This window comes from Ovis canadensis, chromosome 16, assembly GCF_042477335.2.
Source record: "Ovis canadensis isolate MfBH-ARS-UI-01 breed Bighorn chromosome 16, ARS-UI_OviCan_v2, whole genome shotgun sequence".
In the NCBI taxonomy this organism is placed as follows: domain Eukaryota; kingdom Metazoa; phylum Chordata; class Mammalia; order Artiodactyla; family Bovidae; genus Ovis; species Ovis canadensis.
Genome location: NC_091260.1, coordinates 15,414,279 through 15,430,894, shown reverse-complemented (window position 1 = coordinate 15,430,894; position 16,616 = coordinate 15,414,279). Strand labels below are relative to the sequence as shown.

Below are 16,616 nucleotides of genomic sequence, written 5' to 3'. Positions count from 1 at the left end.
ACTGTGGTGTTGGAGAAGACTCTTGAGAGTCCCTTGGACTGCAAGGAGATCCAACCAGTCCATTCTGAAGGAGATCAGCCCTGGGTGTTCTTTGGAAAGAATGATGCTAAAGCTGAAAGTCCAGCACTTTGGCCATCTCATGCGAAGAGTTGACTCATTGGAAAAGACTCTGATGCTGGGAGGGATTGGGGGCAGGAGGAGAAGGGGATGACCGAGGATGAGATGGCTGGATGGCATCACTGACTCGATGGATGTGAGTGAGTGAACTCCGGGAGTTGGTGATAGACAGGGAGGCCTGGCGTGCTGCGATTCACGGGGTCGCAAAGAGTCTGGACATGACTGAGTGACGGAACTGCTAAAGCACTGGGGTTTCTTTCCCGGGTGATGAAAATGCTCTGTGATTAGATAGTGTTGAGGGCTGTGCAGTTTCGTGACTATGCTAAAACTCTGAATTAATTTTATGGCATGTGAATTGTGATTCTTAGTTCTATGTGCCAATCTGGCAAAGCCATGGTGCCCAGTTGTTTGGTCAGACACTAATCTAGATGTTGCTGTGAAGGCATTTTTTAGATAAGATTAGCATTTAAAGTAATAAACTCTGAGTAAAACAGATTACCTCCTGTAGTGTGGGTGGGCCTCATCCAATCAGTTGAACATCCTAAGAGAAAAAGGCTGAAGTCCCTTGGGGAAAAGGGTTTCTGCCTCCAGACTGTCAAGCTGCAACATCCATGCTTCCTCAGGTCTCCAGCCTGTCAACTTACCCTGCAGATAGATTCCAGACTTACCAGCTTCCACAGACATGTCAATCTCTCTTTCTCTCTCTCTCTCTCAGTATAAACATAGCCTATTGGCTCCATTTCTTTGGAGACCTCTGATTAATACCTTAATTACATCTCAAGTCTAAAATTTTATTAGTAGAGGACTGATTAAATAAATAATGGTAAAACCATAAAACACAAGTACACAAGCATGAGCCAGGATGGAACCCTCAGGGTGTATGTAATAAGGTGGCTCAGCATGACAGGCAGAGACAGGAGGGAGCTGGTTGGGGCAGGCAGGAGCAGGCACAGCCATGCAAAGCCTTGATTATCATGCCAGGCTTCTAGTGCCTGCAGGACAGTGAGCTATTAGTTAGGGTTATTTTTGGTTGCAAGCAACAGAAACTGATGCTAATTAACTTCAACAGAAGAAAGAAGCCATGAGTAGACTATGGAGATGCTCACATCCAGAAAAGACTTAATCAAATCCAGAACCTACCAGGAACCAGGGCCATTCCAGGAGAAAGGCACCAGGAATTCATGGATAGGGTTTCTTTAGGATAAATCAATCACCACTACTTTTGGTTCTAGGATACTGTGGTCAGTCTTAGAAAAGAGAATCTGATTGGCCACATTTTAGTCCCTGTGCCCAACTCTTAAATGGCGAGGGCAAGGCAGGACCCCATGTACAACTTTTCTGCCAGTTGGGTATTATCTGGGAAGCCGTCAGTGTGTTACTGCTGGGGAAATGAGGACGGGGGCTGGCAGACAGATCCGCAGGAATGCATGGTGCAGACGACACTGGGATCCTGGCGCAGCCAATGGACGCGAGCAGGGGCTTGGTGTTCACTGAACCGTATTGTGGAGTCTTCATTCCAACCACGACAGTGTCCCTGTACTGGGCTGTGTCAGGACCACAGACACCCTGTTGTCAGGGAACAGACTATTTAGTGGGAGGACTGGAGATGCTTCGGGCTTCTAGCTGTGTGCCGTTTGATCAAGTCACTTAGCCTCTCTGAAACTCAGCATCCTCATCTGTCTAGGGCAGGCCATTGTGTGCACCTCCTTGGCTTCCTAGGAGATTAAACGTGGAGACACGTGCAACAGAACCTGATTCAGGGTCTGACAGGTTCCAAGGGCTCTGTTCTCCTTCGGGGACCATCTCCAGTCTTGACAATGATGCTAAGTCAAGCAGAATGGCATAGGGGCCTTGTCAAGTCAATTTCCAATTAAACGGAGACTAGTCATGATCTAGGCTGGGCCTGGGGCCAAGGATGTGGGTCTTGGTACAGGAATCAGGTCTTTTATCTTTGGGCGCCCTGATTTCTCTTGTCATGTGCCCTACCCCGCCTGAAGGCTGTCTGCCTCCATCTGAGTCTGTGTCTTCAGCAGCCCCCTCTCCCTTGCCTCTGAGAGGTGGAGGGTGGGGCCCATGGAGACTCAGACCTGCCCAGCTCCTTTGCAGATTCCTGGAGGTGGCTTCCAAAACAGTCCCTCCAAATTCGCATGACTCTGAAGGTGGGGTGTCAGTGGGGGCTGCTGTTGCCCCCTAGGGCTCAGCTCTGGGCCATCAGACACCCTCTTTGTCCAGGGCTGGGCTCTGTGTGTTTGAGTTTGGAATATGGAGGAAGAGTGTGTCAAGGAGGGACAATGCCACCGCTGGAAGGAAGTTGGGTTCCTTTACTAGACCCAAGACAAAGGCCCCACCCAGGCCAGGATTTCTGTGAAGGTGTGAAGAATCAACTCTAACTCCCACTGGCTATGGCTGGAGAGGAAGGGTAAATGGGAAAGAAGCAGGAAAGAGGGAGAGAGCCAGAAAGCTGGGCAGAAAACGGGATTGAGAGAAAGGGAGGGGATCAGAAGGTGAAGAGATCAAGGAGCCAGACAGAGCAAGGAGCCCAGCTGAGTGATACCAGCGAGGGAGAGGAAGAGAGGAGGGGAGGAGCACAGAGAGGGAGAAGGAGGAGGGAGAGCAACGGGAGAGGAGGGGAGGAGCACAGAGAGGGAAAGGAGGAGGGAGAGGAAGAGAGGAGGGGAGGAGCACAGAGAGGGAAAGGAGGAGGGAGAGCAACAGGAGAGGAGGGGAGGAGCACAGAGAGGGAAAGGAGGAGGGAGAGGAAGAGAGGAGGGGAGGAGCACAGAGAGGGAAAGGAGGAGGGAGAGCAACGGGAGAGGAGGGGAGGAGCAGAGAGGGAGGAGGAGGAGGGAGAGCAACGGGAGAGGAGGGGAGGAGCACAGAGAGGGAAAGGAGGAGGGACAGGAAGAGAGGAGGGGAGGAGCACAGAGAGGGAAAGGAGGAGGGAGAGCAACGGGAGAGGAGGGGAGGAGCGCAGAGAGGGAGAAGGAGGGGGGAGAGCAACGGGCAGACAGAGCTGGGAGCCGGGATGAAGAGAGCAGAGAAGCGGGCGAGCAGGGAAGAGGGCGAGTGAGCCGGAGGGAGGGGGCCAGGGCGAGGGGGTACCCTGCCTCCGTAACCTCCCTCCCTAACCTCCCTCCCGTTCTTGCCAGCCTCCTGCAAACACTCACGGTGGAGGCGGCCCGCCAAGGCTCGGGGAGGGGCAGCGTGCCCGCCTCGCTTGTTTTCGCTCTCTGATAAATGACAAGCTCTAAATGGTCTATTAGAGCAGAGTGAGTTCCACAAGTGCCTCCGCCCACCACCCCCCCTGGGGAAACGCACTATATTTATAAGGTGACTCATGTGGCTGCCACACCCCCTGGGGATCCAAGGCCGAACGCTCGGCATGACTTCACCTTCAGAACACCGCGGGGGCCGTGGGCACAGGCCTAAGGAGCTCTTCGTGGAAGGAGACATTCGGGTGAGTGAGTTTGTCGGGCCTGTCGGGGGTGCCCCTCCCAGTGGCCGCAGGGCAGTGGGGGGAGGCAGCTTAGCGCCGACTGGTCTGTGGCCGTGGCCGGCTTGGAGTCAGCGCTTCCCTGTTGCCTCTTCCAGGATCCTTTTCCCCGACGCCCAGAAACTTGTCTAAGAGCTTTTGTTTCTCTTGCAAGCAAAGTGATGAGGTGGAAAATGGTTGCCCTTCCTTCGGGTCGTAACTCAACCCCTATTGCAAGCTGTCTTAGTGCCACCAACCTCTACTTCACTGCATTCCCAGAGTCAGAGTATTTCATTTATTGGTGAGGTGTTCTCTTTATCGGTAACATCTCTCATGTCCAATAGACTGAAGGATGGTGAAGGATGGTTGTATTTTTAGCATCACGGTACCTTCTTAACAAGCATTTACAGAATGGTGGTGGTGGTTTAGTCACTAAGTTGTGTCCGACACTTGCAACCCTGTGTACTGGAGCCCACCATGCTCCTCTGTCCATGGGATTCTCCAGGCAAGAATACTGGAATGGGTTGCCGTTTCCTTATCCAGGAGATCTTCCCCACCCAGGAACTGAACCCAGGTCTCCTACATTGCAGGCAGACTCTTTACCCACTGAGCTACCAGGGAAGCCTAACTAACACTCTGTGAACCAAATTGTGACTTTTTGGTGTCTAGTGATGCTGAAGCTATTATTGTAACAGTCATTTTGCAAATAAGGAAAGTGAAGCTCAGAGACATTTAGGAACTGATCTGAGGGACCAAACTAGAAAGAGAAGGTTGGTGCTTTAACTCAAGTCTGTCTGATTCCAGAGTCATTCTAACCATCACCCTGGAAACTTACAGCCCCACACAAATCATCATTGACAGACACTTGCCCGAGTTATACAGTGATTTGCACTCTCCCCTTGCACGCTAACTCCATAAAACAAGCTTGATGTTTCTAAATAGAGAGAAGCAAGAAGGACTGGCAGATAAAAGACGTAAAAGGGAGTGTGGCAGATAAAAGACATGATCTTAAATGAGGAGGCAGGTTCAGTCGGTTTTGAGGGGGCTCAGAAGCTGACCTTAGGTAGATCTGAGCAATATTCCAGTGATGGTCACAAGAGAGCCCAATGGTTGCATTTCCTGCTGGGTGGGGATTTTGGCTTTCATCCTTTTAGTCTGAAGGTCCCCTGGCATGGGTCACCCTAGATTATTCCCATCACAACCCAGGTAGCTCCAACCCCACTGTCACCTTAATTTCAGGGCCTGGATAGGTGTACCCGATAAACAACCATCTCAAAAGCCTAGAGATAAGATCTCTTAGCTCAAACCGTCCAGATTTTCAGGCAGAAGGGCCACTTTTGACCCCATTCATGCTTGGAAAGACTAGAGTAGATACAAGTGAAAAAAGGCTATTTCTCCCATATGATAGTTTAAATTTAGAATTTAGGCTTAGGACTTCTAGGAGACACAAGGAATCTAGTTATGAACTATTTGAAATACCATTAGACTACAGGTAAAATCTCTCAGGACAAAGGAGCTGGGGACAGCAGTAGCAAAATGCTTCTCCTGACAAGTACTCTGCCTGTATGGCTGTGAATGTCGCCAGGGCCGTACTGGTGGAGAAAGTAGCTGGTGGAAAAGAGCTTCGGAAGGAATAATGTTAGAGTTAAATCTCTCCCTCTCTCTCTCCCTCTCTCTGACAGACTTGGCCTTGTACATTCTTCACTCTCATAGCATACTAGATCAAATCTTTCATAATTCTGCCAGAATTCTTTGGGCTTTTAAGACATCAATGCTCAAGCACCAGCAAAAACAAATTCCATCAGAATCTCTGGGGGCTATGGCTTTTGACAGGGGTGTGATGCCTCAAAATATCAGCGTCTCATATACCTGCTTCTGGGCCCTGCCATCCATCAACCATGAGTCCTGGAGAAATTACTTTAGTTACCTGATGCTTGGTTTCTTCAAAGGTAAAGTAAAACAAATAATTGTATAGATTTCCTGTGACACTTATGAGGATAGACTGGCTGGAGACACAGGTTCAGTCCCTGGGATGGGAAGATCCCCTGGAGAAGGCAATGACAACCCACTCCCGTATCCTTGCCTGGACAGTTCTATGGACAGAGAAGTCTAGTGGGCTACAGTCCAACGGGTCACACAAAGGGTCAGACACGACTAAGCAACTGAGCCCGCATGCATGCATGATATAATAGCTGGAAAGAACCTTACATAGTGCGTGACATGCAATAGGGATTTAAAAGTCGGCCATTGGGACCTCCCTGGTGGTCCAGGGGCTGAGACTCTGAGTTCCCAAAGCAGGGAGCCCAGGTTCAATCCCTGACTGGGGAACTAGGTCCCACATGTGGCAACTAAGAGTTTACACATTGCAGCTAAAAATCCCACATGTTGCAATGAAGAGCTAAGATTCCCCAGGCTGCAGCTAAGACTTGGCACAGCCAGATAAATAAATTAATTTTTAAAAAGACTTTAAAGTAATTTGGTCATTTCTATAATTATTGTTGCTATTTCTACTGGTAAGTATTGAATAATCCCTGGCAAAAAGTCTACCCCTCCTTAAACTTGTGAAAAAAAAAGTGAACTTGACCTGAAATATCTGGGTTTACATTGGGTGGGGCACCACCATAGGAGGATGGATGGTGTTACATGAAGTGTCTTGTGCTAAGTGGCAGATCCTTCTCAGAGTGGATTCCAAACAGTGCTTCCTGCTAACAACTCCTTTAAAGGTATTAATACCTCCTATATTCTCAACTGGCCTACTACACTGCTATCAGAGAGAATGCCAATACATCACACTTGGTGGAAGATATGGATTGCAAAGCATCCCATAACCACAACCAACATTCTGCTAACCAAGTTGGAGGGGAGCTAAATGCTCTAGCAGATGATAAAGGATCAGGATTCCAGAAGTCACTTCACTATACACAGGAACAAAGAATAAGATTTAGAAATACAGGCTCAGAAGCAAGAAATGTCAGTCGCAGTTCAGATATGATCATGTGGACTGCTCAGAAAACAACCCATCACACACGAGGCCTTTCTTTCCACGAGAAAATAAGCTACAAATTGGTATCATTGTAGAAGGTGGGTGGGGTTATTCTCAACATCTCTCTGTGTTGTGGTAATAAATCTGAAATGAATAAGCTTCTTTAAAAGTGATTAGATATAGATTTTTCACTAAGGTACATTTGGTCTGACTTCTACATTCTTCAATGAACTGGCTACAGATGAATGAGAAATACAAAGTGTTTTTTAATATATTTACTTAATAAATGTAAAACAAAACAAAGATGAAGTGAAGTTTACAGCTTGGATGAGAGGTTAAGCTGTTGTGTAAGTGTGTCATTGAGAAAATATGTTTGAAATTTTGTATCAGAAAAACACAATTAAGCAAAGATAAAATTAAATTGGAATCTTTCTTTAAAGTCCGGTGCTTAAAACCGTCTTTCCATGAAGGACGTGCAGGTTTGGTCCCCAGTTGGAGAGCTAAGTTCCCATAGGCCTTGTGGCCAAAGAGCTAAAACAGAAAATAGCAGATATGTTGTAAGAAATTCCGTAAAAACTTTAAAAATGCTCCACGCCAAAGAGAAAAAGAAAGGAAAGAAGAAGTTAAATTGGAAGCCCTGCTGTGAACTTGACTTTAAACATTTCCCTACCTCTGTCACCAACAGTGACCAGAGCAGCAGCACCAGCTCTCACGTGGCCCCCAATGCCCAGCTGCTGTCTGCAGACTCTTCTCCACTGAAGGAAACCCTGGCTCTTTGGAGGGAGGCCTTAGGCAGGCAGGGAGGAGACAGCAAGAGTGCCCTCCCCAGTATCACAGGGCAGTTCTGAAGGAACCCAGGAGCTGGGTGAGAGAGGCTCCCAGCTGTCCAGCTCTGACACTTTGAGTATGAGATGAGACTGATAACTGTCACAAATGGAAACGTGCGGGATCTGTGACGGGCCATAAGTGCCTAATGAAGCTCCAAAGGGAAAGGCTGACCTAAATTGCACAGAAAGGGTGAGCATGATAGTCTCATTTTACATTATTTTTAATAGCTGCCTTGGATTATATATGAATGATACTATTTCCTCTATTAAGTATATCCTGGCACTTCTCTCTTTCCTTGTAAGGAAGAAAGAGTGGATCTTGAATACCTTTAATAGTCTTAGTGAAAAAAAAAATAGAAATTAGTAGTCGTGCCCAATAAAAAGAGGAACCCAATAACCTGTAGGAGATGCTGAATTGGGTGAATGTCTTTATGAAGAAACCAAACTGCTCATATTCATCCCTGGTTTCCTAAGAAATAAGACATTTTAGGAAAACCCTCTGGGTTCAGAAAAGATCTATGAGAAATGGGCTTTTATATTCTTAAGTACAGTAATCTTAGAAGACTCTGTTGAGGTCCCAAATAAGAATCAGTAACCTCAAAACTGCTGGCCTGAGATGATGCTCTTTTTCTTTTGGTTCTGGAGGAAATCTGTAATCCTAGAAGAAACTGGATTTTTTAAAAACCTAGTCCTAGGAATCTATCATATTAATTCTGAGAAAGTAACTCTGGAAAGTATAAAACTAATGAAAAATATGATATGTGGTCTGTATACTTTTGTAATTAGTTTCAGGGTAAGTGTAAGCATGTATTTTTCAATCACTGTGATGTTTTCTCTGCATCTTAGCTGACTTTTTAGGTGTTTGAAGCTTTTAGGAGAGTCTGAACATTAAACTTACAGTTTTAATTAAAACTTTTGGAGAGTGTGGTTAAATAATTTTGTAACCGATGTTTATAAGTAAGAGAAATTGTAATTGGTTTAATTTTTAATAAGTTTTGATTTACCAATTATGTAAATAGTGTTTGACCATCAAGAGAAAAACTATTTAGTAGGTTCACAGGGTTGAATGTTAAACAAAGAACAAGGAGGTGTGTGTGTTCCTGCTGGTAACAAATGTCCCACAGGCATGAAAGGAGCCGAAAAACAAGATGCTACCCTTATGTAAGCATACTAAGAACAGGAGAGACTGACAGTTATTTTTGCCTTGGAGTATGCGGTACTCTGGGCTTCCGTGGTAGCTCAGCTGTTAAAGAATCTGCTTGCAACGCAGGAGACCCCAGTTCAATTCTTGGGCTGGGAAGATCCCCTGGAGAAGGGACAGGCTACTCACTCCAGTATTCTTGGGCTTTCCTGGTGGCTCAGATGGTAAAGAATCCACCTGCAATGTGGGAGACCTGGGTTTGATCCCTGGGTTGGGAAGATCCCCTGGAGGAGGGCATGGCAGCCCACTTCAGTATTCTTGCCTGGAGAATCCCCACGGACAGCGAAGCCCGGCGGGCTGCAGTCCATGGGGTCCCAAAGAGTCGGGCGTGACTGAGTGACTAACCACAGCACAGCACATGCTGTGCTATGCGTGCATTTTCATACGGGGACTTTTAGAAATGGAGAAATCTTCAAGTCCGACAAGAATTGATCCAATGGAGCTTTTCCAAGTCTTACGTGGAAGATGAAAGAGGTCTCTGAGGCAAGGGTCCTGTCTCACCCAACTGCCTCCAGTGCTCTCTGCCAGTGCCCCACTCTCAAAACCTGAAATTCACTTCTTTTTTTTCCCAGCACTGTGCTATTACTGGCTTCCCCGGTGGCTCAGGAGACGTGGGTTTGATTCCTGGGTTGGGAAGATCCTCTGGAGAAGGAAATGGCAAGTATGCCAATAGTCTTGCCTGGGAAATCCCGTGGACAGAGGATCCTGGTAGGCTACAGCCCATTGGGTTGTGAAGAGCCCAACATGATTTAGCAGCTGAACAACAGCAACAACTGTTATTATTATTATTGTTAATTTTAACCCAAAGGAGCAGTATTTTATCTTATAGGAAGCAATAGGCCATTTCTTTCTCAGTGCCTCCAGCTAGTAACCTCTTCAAAATGCCTGCAGGCAACAAGCCCCCAGTTCTCTTAGCAACCAGAAGTCCCCCCGGAAGTCCTGCCTCCTGTATGACAACACCACACATTTTTGGAATCCTCTGATTTGATGCCTCCTTGACAGGTTACTTGCAATCTCCATTTCAAAATCCAAAGAAAAGAGGATTAAACATTCGAGGGCAAATGCCCTGAAAAATCTGCCTACTCCTTGCTTTCATTTCTTTTTCATTAATTGCCTCAAAAGTCGTGCGTGGAACTCCGATCCATATTACCATTTCATCTGTAGAAAGTGTTCAGTTTTCAGTGTCATTTTATTCACCTTGAAAGTCCCACTGAATGGTTATCTTGAAAGCGAACACCTTGCAAGAACCTCTTCTTTTTCACTTTAGAGCTCACAGGGTGTTCTTTTTAAAAGGAACCCAAGACGCCAAAATTCTCACATAGAAACTTAGACATGCAGCTGACTGTTCTGACGATAGAAGACTGGGCTCGATGGCGAGATGGTTCCCCTGGGAAACTGAGCATGAAGATTGAACTTGGAGCTGCAAGATCTTGCAGTAAACCCTGAGACAGGGGCTGGAATGGGAGTTTCTGGAGTCATTGTGAGTGCCCAGGAGGTAAGACACCCTCAGAGAATGTACAGGGGAGCATCCCAGAGGCTGGAGGGACCCACACCAGCCTCTCACTGGGACCTCACTGGGACCGTCATCAGCAGCAGGGGCTCTCATGGGACTTGATGCCCAGGAAAGTTTCTCCTTCCCCCATGAGTGGGGCTGATTTCCTTGTCCACTGAAGGAATCAGATTAAAGGATCTCATATCCTCTGTCTGTATCTGTGATATCTCTCTGGCCGTCACACTGCCAAACTTTGTGACAATTATCTAAAAACTAAGAAAAACTTATAGAAAGTATCGAACAAGTGTGACTACCATAAAGTATATTTGAATAAGACCCCGAGCATAACCTGGCCCATCAGACCTTGATGTAGGCGTCTTGGATTCAACCTGCTACTCCAAGCTTCCTGGAGGCATGAAGATCCAAGATCCGCCTCAGTGACCCTTCTCTTCTGAAGCTCTCTCTGGCACCTCCTCACCACAAGCTGACATTTTCTCGTCCTCCATGGATGCATGTCTATTGGAGTTTCGGAGATAACTCTTGTAAAAATTAATAAACAGAAATTTCAGTTAATTAATTGAGATACCAGAAGCTCTCATGCCCTGTGGTGTTAGCTGGCTCTAACGAGAGAAAGAAAGGCTCCTCTTTTTTGGCAGGGATTCAGCCAATGAAAAGCAATAGACTTTCGATTTTTATAACCCTCCCAACTTCCCTTTCCCCTTCCATAAAAGTACTCTCCTTCTCTTGACAGGTGGGAACTTGCCCTTGGCTCAGCATGGTTCCAGACCCCAGATTGCAGTTCTCTGCTGATCCTGAATAAACCCATCTTTGCTGGAGAACTGTCTGACAGTCTATTTGTTTTAGGTCAGCACTCTATTGCAAATATTAATTCACAGTTCTCTGAAGATGTGAGCTCTGAGGGTGGAGTCTGTGTTGGATTCATCACTATCTCCCCAGGGCCTGCAGGGGGCTGCGCATGACAGCGCTGAAAGCAGATCTGTTCAGTGAACGAACGGAGACTAATAGCCACTGATGGTGCTAAACCAGGCTACTAGGTAAACAGTTAAGAGCCAGTCCATGAGACAAAGAGTTTTCAAAGGTGGTTATACCTTAGACCTATGAGAAGAAATGTTTGCTTTCTGGTAGGCATGAAATCCCTGAGTGTATTTACAAGGCCCTAGTAACATACAGAAAATACCTTCATCTCTGAACCCAAGGGAATGCCATTTATGATAAAATACTTTGCAATTCAAAACTGTCTCTGAGCTTCATAATTTATGTCAAGCATTACTGCTAGGACGTGACGAGAATATTTTCGTTTTTCCTGAATCTGAGGAACTTGAGACTCTTTGTTGTATAGTAGGGAGGGATGTGTTAATTTGTGGGATAACAATGGTTTTCCCTGAGAATAGATTTCTGAAGGCAGAAGTCAGCAGAAACAGGTTGTTTTATTTACCAAAATTGCCTCTGCAGGCAAAATTTCAGGCTGGGAACCATTTCAATGAGTCACACCACTATCCCAAAACAATAACTTAGAAGCCATGGATGAAAGGTCAAATTACAACATGTCTATTTCTTAAAGCTAAGCGAGAATCTTTTCTATTCATTGGTTATCAACAGTATGCCTTTAACTAGCCATGAAACCGGGGTTAAAAACCCAGATTGAAACAAAAAAGCAGCTGCCTATAATGGATGACACTAAGACAACTAAATCAGAGCTTAGAGAAACAGAATCTGTTCATTCTCACGGGGCCTGGGAGGGTGGACCTAGTGTGATACTTCTTCATCTGTTAATGTAATTAATCAGAAATATGATCATCCAAAAACTTGGAACTGCAAATTAAAAGCAAGCTTAAACCAAAACCAGCCCGATAATCATGACATCATCCCCTTGACCCCAGAAAGCATGGGCCCCATGCAACCCCTAAACTTATCATTGAAGTTGAGGGCTATTGAACCATTCAGGTTTTGATCCTGAGCTGAGAGGAGAGTCAGCTTTCCTGGGGGGTGAATTCCTAAATGAATTTGGATCCCTTAGCAAGGGAGCAGCGGGAAAGGGAGGGAGGAAGAGGAAGCAGGGTAAATTATCAAGTGTGCGCACACGCCGGCATTTTTTCAGGGCCCTTGAAACTCTGTGGATAAGAACTTTTGCAAAGGGGCCCTTGCGCCAGTTGTGTGAGGAGAAGTATCCGGAACAGAAAGATATTTTGAGACTTCTTGGAACTTTGCGACTTTCTCCTTTTGTTTTGTTATTTTTATCTCCCCTATTTCCTTGTCTTACCAGCCATGAGGACTCTTAACTTAGAAAGACCTAAGAAAAGCTGCCAGCTTGTTCCTGGGACAGCATGTGGGAGGCCGCCTCTCTGGGTCTCAGATGGGAGTCTGGGAAGATCACCCCGACAGAGACTCTCCTCTTCCCAGACAGAAGGAAGCAGACCAGCATGTACAGAAAGCACTTAGGCCGGTGGCTGGCACCCAGCAGGTGGTCAGTGTGAGTCTGGGGTGAATGTCTGGAAATGGATTTGATACAGAGAGAAGCAGAGCGGTGGAGGAAAAAGGCTTTGAGGTGGTCAGAGCTGGCTCATCTCCCAGTACTGCTGTTAACTGGCTGTGTGGCTTTGTGCTCTCTGAGCCCGTCTCTTCATCAGCAAAATAGAAATGCTAACACTGAGCCCAGCGGAGTCTTGTGAGAATCAGACATGATGCATGTAAAGCATGAAGCAAGATGGGGCACTTAGTAAGTGTTCCATGAATGGAAGCTGACTTCCCTCCTTCTGGTCCCATGCACTATAATTATATTTTAAAGTTAATATGCCTTATCCTAGCCTTGTGTCTTGTGAGTCCCTTGGACTGCAAGATCAAACCAGTCAATCCTAAAGGAAATCAACTCCGAATATTTATTGGAAGGACTGATGCCGAAGCTGAAGTTCCAATATTTGGCCACCTGATGCAAAGAGCCAGCTCGTTGGAAAAGACCCTGATGCTGGGAAAGATTGAAGGCAGGAGAAGCAGGGGCTGACAGAGGATAAGATGGTTGCATGGCATCACTGACTCAATGGACATGAGTTTGGGTAACCTCTGGGAAATAGTGAAGGACAGGGAAGCCTGGCGTGTTGCAGTCCCTGGGGGTCACAAAGAGTCAGACATGACTGAGAGACTCAACAGCAACAAGCCCTGTGTCAGCCAAACCAGCATGACTCTATCTCGTTGCTTACCCCCTGATATGGGGCGGGAGGCAGCGAATCAACAAAGGTGCCAGACCGTGTGGCCGTCATGGGCTTTGTGGATGAGGGACAAGAGTGCAGCCCATCTCACTTGAGAGCACCACAGACGTGCCCTCATCCGCCACACCGTTGCCAGGGACCTCGGTGCTCAGCTGAATCTCCGTGTTTCCCTCGACTTCTGGGTGAGGTCACTGCTTATTCAAAGTACCTGGTCTCTCCCTGTTTTCCCCAGGACGCTGACCTTATCTATAGGAAGCTGAACTCTGTAGAGTCAGCCAGAACTTAAATATGGCTCCACCGCTAACTAACTTAGTAACTCTGGGCGCGGTGCTTTTGCTTCCTTATTTCTGTTTTCTCATCTGTAAAATAGGGATACTACTAGTATCAGCTGTATAATGCTAGGAGCATCTGTTGTGAAAAGTCAGTGAACTTGTACCCATAAGGGCTTTGGAATATACAAAGCACTGAATAGATGTCAGTTGTCACTATGACTATGGGGACCTACAATTTCACCCCGTTCCTTACCCGAGTTGGCTGACTCACAGGCCAGTGGGGTAGACGGCTCCATGGCCTGTTTCCCCGCTGTGTTCTGTCCCCATCAGCCTGCTGGGGGCCTCCCCTTCTATGAGCTCGCCTCTCCCTCTCACAGTGACTCTTTCAGGTCTGGGCTGAAACCATTCCCATTTTGCAGGTGAGAAGACTGAGGCCCAGAGGGACTGTATGCCTTCCTGGAGATCTGCCTGGCAGTCTGAAGCAGAGGCAGGGCTTCGTCTAGGTCTTCCTGACCCGACGTTTGCGGCTCGTTCAGCCCCGCCCCCGGATGTGAAGGGTCAAGGCCGAGCGGGTGGAGAGAGGGTCAGGAACCCACGCCCACACCCCAGCTCCCCTGGGGGCCTGGACAGGCGCTGATACTTCCCGCCGCACAGCCTCCTCTCCTCCCACCTGGCTGCCAGGAGGCCTCCAACAAAGAGTGAAAAATGAGCCACTAAATGTATTATGACTTGTGAGGCTGTCTTAATAATTAAGTTTTATTAAAGCGAACACCAAGAAATTTCCTGACATGGCCTGCCTGGCGGAGCTCATCAAAAGGTGATAAACGAGTGGGTTCTGGGGAAGCGGTATCTGGCCGGGAAGCAAGGGTGCAGAGAAGCCGCGGGTGGAGGAGCGGGAGGAGGCCGGAGCGCCCCCGCCCGGCGGCGCAGGGCCAGGCCGCCCGCCTTCCCGCTCCGGCCTCCGGCCAGGCCCTGGGGGCGGCGGGCTGGTGTGCCGAGAGGCGCCTGTCAGGACAGACTTCAGAGCCCAGCCGGGCCGCTGCTAACGGGGTAGCTTACCTCTCTGAGCCTCTCCCCGTCCCTCATGCACCTATAAAAGAGGGGTATGAGTACATACGCTAGCAGGTGTGAAACTGCGGGGAAGCGCAGGGAGCTCAGCTTGGCGCTCAGTGATGACCCTGGGGGTGGCTGGGAGGGAGACGCAAGAGGGAGGGGATGCACGTGCTCATAAAGCTGGCTCGCGTTCTTATGCACCAAAACAAGCACACTCGGAAAGCAATGCGTTGGTTTGCGTCCATGAACCAACCCAGACATTTTCCTCTTCCTCTCCGCCTCCTCCTTCCCTTGCTTCCTTCTCTGTATTAGTTCCTTGGAAGTAGCAGGGCTTCTTCAAGCTTTTATTTGTCAAAGAAATTTCTCCATCTAGGGACGCTGGGGGACGTGAACATTAGGCTCCATAGCATTGCTATTCAATAGCTACTTTTTGAGCACCTGCTGTGTACCTAGCACTATGCTAGGTTCTGGGGACAATGAAATAACAAGGAATACGTAGCTTTGACCTTGAAGGGCTTTACAGTTCCCTGGAGAGACAGGGTGATCAAACCACCACACTAATACGTGTATAGTTAGAAATGGAACTACTGCTCCGAATTTTGCCTGGACTTGAAGGGTCAGGAAGGTTTTCTGAATTGGAATCTGAGAAATGATAGGAATTTTCTATTCAACAGGTATGAAAGCACAGTGAGAGAATATTCTAGAACACGTGCAAGGTCCCAAGAGGGAGAGAGATGGCCTATGCCTGCCATTGAAAGAATACCACTGTCTGGGGCATGAGGAATAGGAGAAAGCAGCAGGAGAATCAGGCAGGGCTCATTATGAATTTCAGGAAAGTCACATGATGAATTTTGGATTTTTTTACCTTAAAGTTCACATTTAACCACTGAAGGGTCTCAGAAGGGATGGACAGAGTGATGAGCCTTGAGTTTTGTGAACTGTGTTTTGGAGGACAAGCCGTGGGGTTTGCAGGACAGGTGTGGGAGACCAGTGAGATGGCCCTTGCAGCAGTCCAGACAAGAGTGGCAGCTGTGACTGAGGTGGTTCGAATGGAGATGGAGACAAGTAGGAAAGGTTAAGAGATATTCATGAGTCAGAAATGAACAGGACATAGTGACAGATGAGATGTGGGTCAGAAGAAGGAAGGCAGTGTCAACCCTGGCTTGCGCAGCACAGTGACTAGAGGGGTTACTCTCTGGGGGGCACCAAGAGGAAATGCAGTCATAGAGGACACGGCCTGAGTTCAAGCTGGCATACGCATGTGAGATGGGAAAATGCATTTCAGAAAATGCTAAAAATAAGGGGAAATTAAGATCGTAGAGCATCAGTTGTAGAAGTGGGACAGGAAGGATGAGGGAGATGGGGAGGGATGGGAGACATCGAGGTCAGATGCAGTGATGGGTTTCCTGAAGTGATGAAAGTTAGCAGTATCATCTTCAGACACAACTCAGTGAGTGCTGCTGCGTCAGCATTCAGATGGCGATATATTTTAAAGTTACATAGTTTTTCCTGTATAGACGTAATTCATGCTCATACTTAAAACTTACTTAAAAGAATAGTTCAGAAAGGTGTAAAGTGCAAGATGAAAGTCACTGGGACCAAGAGAGATCATCCAAAATGGGCTAGTATGGGCTTTACCTTTCAGAATTAAAAAACGGGGAGTCAGGTTCTCTAGGAAAATGTGTGTGACTTCACTGATTTACAATGCTGTGTTAATTTCTGCTGTACAGCAAAGTGATCATATATATATACATATGTTACATATATACACCAGCTACATACATAGGCACATTCTCTCTCTCTCTCAGGGTGTTTACTTGTTTATTTGGCTGACCTGGTCTTTGCTGCCGCACGTGGGCTTTCTCTAGTTGCCGAGCGCGGGGGCTGCTCTCCAGCTGCGGCGCACAGGCTTCTCACCGCAGCTGCCCCTCTCACGGTGGCGCACAGGCTCTCGGGTGTCCAGGCTTCCCTAGCT

The 16,616-nt window shown here is 47.4% G+C and overlaps 1 protein-coding gene and 1 long non-coding RNA gene across 2 annotated transcripts in view; one reads left to right on the top strand and one right to left on the bottom strand.

Moving 5' to 3' along the window:
- The window catches only part of KCNIP1 (potassium voltage-gated channel interacting protein 1), a 423,562-nt gene that overhangs the window by 283,180 nt on the left and 123,766 nt on the right, over nucleotides 1-16,616 (bottom strand). The window lies entirely within an intron of this gene.
- LOC138421655 (uncharacterized) lies at nucleotides 3,024-10,931 on the top strand. Its single transcript, XR_011249576.1, has 3 exons — nucleotides 3,024-3,574; nucleotides 9,894-10,095; nucleotides 10,844-10,931. It is a non-coding gene; the product is annotated as an uncharacterized lncRNA (long non-coding RNA).